Source organism: Eleutherodactylus coqui, chromosome 1 (assembly GCF_035609145.1).
Source record: "Eleutherodactylus coqui strain aEleCoq1 chromosome 1, aEleCoq1.hap1, whole genome shotgun sequence".
NCBI classification, from domain to species: domain Eukaryota; kingdom Metazoa; phylum Chordata; class Amphibia; order Anura; family Eleutherodactylidae; genus Eleutherodactylus; species Eleutherodactylus coqui.
Window position 1 is genome coordinate 119,451,641 of NC_089837.1, and position 6,217 is coordinate 119,457,857.

Sequence of the window (6,217 nt, forward strand, 5' to 3'; positions counted from 1 at the left end):
GACCAGATATTTTGTGCCCAATCTGTGTTTTGGGGTCTTTTTCCAATTTTTTCTGCATAACTTTTGAAAATGGCTATCTCTTTTGTCCATGTCGGCTGATTGGATGGGCTCTTTCTGGTGTGATGATAGTGCTGTGCTCATCAAATCCTTTCCTTCTGCTCCTCCCTCCTCCCCTCTCATAGCATGCAGTTTGCAGATTAACACAAAATTAAATGATAGGTGTACGTTATTAAAATAAATTCAATCTCTACCTCTTCTAGGAATGCCTGCTGCTAAACTGTGCTCATGAATTGTTGGCATTTCAAGTACCAATCTATTTAGGATGCTTTGACAGTTTAATTAGGGATTGATATATCTGCAGAGAGACAACTAGATAACATATTAATGGTATCAGTGAGTCAGACAGCCAGAGCATGGACAATGTCCATTAATTGATGTCAGTAGGCCTCTTATGTGTTGATAATTTACATTTAGTTCCATTTCTTTTATGGTCTTAGAGGGAGACACATCAGCTACTGCCAATAATGAAAAAGCTGATTATAAGATGTACACTCATGTAACAAAAAAATCAAGCACCTAGAAGAAGTTGTTGGAATCTAATGAAACTTTATATGTGTTATTGTAATGTTGATAAATGATTACAATATCAGAGCAAAATGATCATTTATTTTGGAACCTGACCCCTTGAAGGGAGGCTCTAGTACCCTGTTGTACCGCCTCTAGCTTGGATGTAAGATGTGCTATAGGTGGGCATGGAGGCTCCAGTACTCTGTTGTACAGCTTCTAGCTTGGATACAAGATGTGATACATGAACTGCAGCATAGAAGGTAGATCAATAAAATCCAAGTCTTTATTGTTTCATATTAAAAATGGATTGGCAACGTTTTGTCCAGTATGGTCTTTGTCAAGCCGGCTTGACAAAAACCATACTGGTCGAAACGTTGCCGATCCATTATTATTATGGAACTATAAAGACTTGGATTTTATTGATCCACCTTTTATGCTGCCGTTCACTTATGACTACTGGAGTGATTTGGGGGCTTTTTTTGGTTCTTTATCCCTATTTACGGCTTTGAATTGCTTTTTTCTCCCCACCCTTATTGGCCTGCAATAGAGAAGTGAGTGCTGCTGGATTCTATATCTGCAGACAAAATGTGATATGGGCGGGCATGGTGACATACAGGTTCCGTATTGTATCCTGCGGCATATCTGTCCACATGTGCAGTAACTGAGCCTCTAAATCATGCAAACTTGTCAGCTGTCGAAGTTGGCATCCCAGATACATGTTCTATTGGTGATAAATCTGACAACTGGGATATAGAAGTGTGACAATGTGTGACATTTTCTGTGTGCGGCCGAGCATTATCTTGCTGGAAAATGCCACTTGGAAGCCGTGCCATGAGAAGCAATACCTCCTAATAGTCTGGTGGCGGGCATCCAGCTTCTCGCACTCCAACGATGCGCCCTCTCTCAAATTCTATTAACAATCTCAGTGATTATGTCATAGAGGCATATCTAATGGTCAACAAGCTCTACACAAGTGGAATAAGAGGTCACTACATACAAGGAGCCTCTGAAACCCTTTTCATAGGCCAAGAGTGAAACCACTTTCAGGGCCTCAGATCGCATGACTGTTCATGTACTCCCGCCACAGTTCTAATCATTTGTATGTCTGTCTGAGATGTTTTGCAGCAAAATGACAACTCCTTCAAGGTACTTGATTTTTGTTTACAAATAGTGTATTTAACCCTGAAATACTACCCTGGAGGATAATTCATCTGATCACATTTTCAAACTGGTGCCACCAGAGTGCTATTCATTTCATTTCCTTTATTACAACAAAACTGTCCTGAGCTCTTATATGTATGACGATATACTTGGCAACCAATGTACAACCACTACTGAAAAAGAAAATCATCATCTTCATTTATTTTTTTAATTGCTTTTATGTCAAAAAGCAGACCGGGTGAAAATTCACCCTGGTGTAATATTAGCAGCTGTCCGGGAAGATGTAGTATTGCAGGGTTAATGTAATTTAATCAATACTATTTTCTTATTGATGGAGGATGTATCCGTGTGTGCCGGGTGAAGTGCGAGATAACAGCTGGTGGAGGAGATTACTAATTACAGGTCTCCTTGGCACTAAAGCCTTGCTGTGCTAGTATGACAGCTCTGAAATGGCCTTTCACTATTGCTGTGTATGGAGATTTTGAATAAAACATGGCATGCACCGAGATTTAACCTTCAAATGTCTGCTCAGCAGGTTGAGGCCACATTGACAGCAAAATATGCGAACAATCATCTTAAGATTGCCCAACATATGGTCTTCAGTCACAAATGTAGACACTGCAAGAAGTTCTTGGAATATAAATCGCTGAAGATAAATCTAATTTTCCCAAGTTAGGGCCGTTTTATAAGGAACGGTTATCGTTGGAATAAGCTTTGAATCATGTGAAAATGAACGATAATCATTCAGTGTTAACACGTCCCAATGATTGAACGATGAGTGATAATTTCTTCGCTTATTGTTGGTCATTTATTTTATGCAGGCATGGAGATCCTCACTGGTTGTTTTACCAATCGTTGTGTGTAAAAGGTGACTGTATAGTTATTTCCAGACCCCCCGACAGACTAACAATGGACTTAATCAGCTGAACGAAATAAATGACAAAAAAATGTAAACTATTATATCAGCACATTTTGTTTGAAAGCAAATGACTCATTCGCTTGTTCCAACTATTAACCCTTTGCAATCCAATTTTGGATTCAGGGTTTTCTAGGGGGCTTTCCCTTTCTGCCATTATACAATGGCGCCATCTGCTGGCTAGAGCCAATACTGTGGTATGAGAGATGTTGAAGAGGCCCCCAACAACAGAGCGGACAGTAATGTACACTAAGAATACCCTGCCGGACGTCTTCTGACATCGGAACTGTACAGCCTTCAATCAGAATGTCTTTAGATGTCAGACAATGGATTGGAAAGGGTTAATTGCTCTGTGTAAATAACTCATAGGCCTGAAATATAGGTGATATTTGAGGGTCTGGTGTAAGGCACAGTTAAAGTTGATTGAAAGGCAATTCACGTATACAATATTACTGTAGATTACTATATGCTTCAGGAAAAGGGTCGTTCTTGTCTTCTGTGTTTCCCCTTACCTTGCAACCTTTACCATAACTCTTCAGATGAAAAATCTCGGACCCCCTTAAATTCTACTTACGCAGGGTCCCACAGAGGCACAGAGTAGCTAGGGGACCTTCCTGTATATATTTTCACATTCAGTCGAATGAAATGCACAGCATAGATGAAGTGAGGGAGTCGTCATAGCTGTCGGGTACTGGTCACTCTAGTTGCCAATATGTCGTGTTTTTTGATACGATTACAAAAAAATTGCTACAAGAAATGTCACAACACAGAAAAATGATAGTGATGGCTTCTTGTAGTTACTGCATGGAAAAAGAGGAAGCCATGTTTTAGCAATACAGGCAGCTAGGACATGCTGCTAATTCATTGGATTTTTGTAAACTAGTGTAGTTTGAGTTGTTCAATATGTAATCACTTTACTACTCAGTTTTAATTATCTTTTTCCTATAAGGGAGGGGGTTGGGCACCAAAAAAACAAGATGCCAATGTAAGCAAAAGTTAGCCATGCTTTTCGATAAGGAGCAGTAAACTTACTGGATCCAGCTCATATATGCTTGATATAGGAGCAGGGAAATTAGTCAATAATGTCAGACAGAATATAAAATTATAGAATACATTATACTCCACCAAGTGCTTTTGAGATGGGGGGGGGGGGTGCTATGGGAGTGGGAACAGGCTCGGACTGGCTCACAGAGGAAGAGGTGAATCCTTGGGTGGGCCCTTGGCCCCCATGCACTAGTAGCACATTGCACACTACCCCCACTACACTACATATGGATAAGGAGCATACAGCAACTCAGACAGGTAATATTTGCATGTTGCTGCTCAGTGGACCCTCAAAATGAATTTTACTGGTGGGCTCTAAGGACCCCAGTGTGGAAACATTTTTATGGGTTTCTCCATAACAAATATTATAAGAACTGCTATCATTAAGGGTGTGAAGCTGCAAGGTAAAGCAATAAGAAAGGAGCCAAGAGACCTCTGCAGTATGAGACCCTTGATGTGTAAGGTTCTAAGATGTAGAAGACCAACTCAACACAGTTCCGATGTCCCCACAGTTCTATTTAGTATGACAAGTTAGAGGAAGATAACTGAGGATATTCAGGGAGACTGATGATAACTGTTAACAAATGTCAATGTGAAATGTTACGTGTAATGAAATATCTCATTGTTCTTATGCATGATCATTTTGTATTTGGAGCTTACAGGTCCTTTCAGATACTGTAGATATTGTTCATGCACTTTATTTGGACAAGAGGCGCTATATAATATATAGCCAATTCTTTGTCATTTAATTCTGTGTTCATTCAAAACAGTTGATATATTTGTAATAATGGGTGATTTTATATGTTTGTCTTTCTATGTCCGGATAGTCTGATAATTTGTTGTACAGTACATGTCTTCGTATCTGTGTTCTTGTTTGTCCAGTATCCAAAAAGGACATAATTCATGGTCATTTAGGTTTGAAAGGGCCATCTTTTTAACTGCTCTGTTGATAAGATTCATTGACTCAAATACGTTTTACTGCTTAACAATAAAAAATAATTAATTATTAACATGGCAGATCACGGTTTCGGCAGACAGTAGCCATCATAAATGGTGGTGGGCTGAAAAGATCAAAATTGGCTCTTTACACAGATGTTTATATTATATGGATGGCCAACTTTGGTCTATCAATCTGGCAGCAGATGAGACTGCATAGTATGAGGTATAATGTAATTCCGAATGTAAGTCACTAAAATATTAGTTGTCATATTGGGGTTCAGAAAACTACGTATGGCCACAGAACTTCTCTGTGATTCTCTTTAGCTTGGACTCAATTAGGGAGAAATTAAAGCTGCAATATAAATGATATTGAACCCTATTGGAGTTAGCCGGTTGAGATCCTAGGTTACGATAAATCTTTTGTGCATTTCGGTCAAACATGCCTTAGCATTTCCTGCTGGTCCACAGATAATGTCCTAGTGTGCCATACTGGTGATTTTGTCTTCACCGGACATTGCTGAAATGTTGAATGTAGAAAAAAAACGTATATCTTTTAGAATGCAGTTCAGTGGATGCTTTGTCAATCCAGACAGAAGGAACCGTAACACAGTCTTTATTGCGTTCAGTAAATTTTTTTTTTTTTTACCTAATCAGGGTTTGACAAGATAAAGTAGCAATGTAACTAAACACATTTAGTAAAGGAAAAAATAGACTGTGATTTGTTTTTTTCTCTCTGAATTGACTATTTTTGTGAGTTCCTTGGCACTAAGAACCTAAATTGGCACACAGCACCTCAGAATTATCTCAACATTGAGGTGAATGCGGCCATCAGTGAAGTAGATTCTATTAAATGAGTTCAGATAAACTCTTAAAATTGGTTTCCAGCTATATAAATACATTTATGTCATATCAGAATAGGCTGACCTGTATGAACATATGTCTTGTTTCAGTATTACACACTATGATGCTATTTGAGGTTGCAATTGGCATCCTATTGGCCATGCTTGATTTTGCTCAGCAAATATCTAATCAGACTATTGACTAATGAGCTAACATGGTGCTCACCAAGAGTAGGCGTTCAATTTATTCTTTAAAATTAAACTCAAGGAAAATTTTCATAATTAGTAGAGTGGAATAGCTGAAATAATTTAACATACCAAGGGGATTCATTCTTTCACTCAGGTCCACCAACAAAAGGTTTTTAAGGTGTTCTGTATACTAAAGGCCCTTAACACTACAGAAAATATCAAAAATACGTGGTCTGTAGTGATGATTTGGTTTGGCTGGTTTGCCCAATTTTTGACAAAAAGTTCAGTTCAATTAGTTCAAACCAAACCAGAACTTAGCAAATACTGCTAAAACTGCTTATACCACTGTCTAAGAACCATAAAAGCCCAGTATTACACTCTTAGGTCACATAGGAGTCTATCTAAGAACTTCAAAACTGCTTTAAAGGTAACGTTGATGAAGAAAAAGAAGATTCTCTTTCCTTCTTTGTCCTTGGTCCTTCTCCTTTCTCCATCTTTTCTTTCTCCTTTTTTCCTTCTTCTTTATGCTTCATGCCGTTTTTCCTTATCTTCCTTTTTTCCT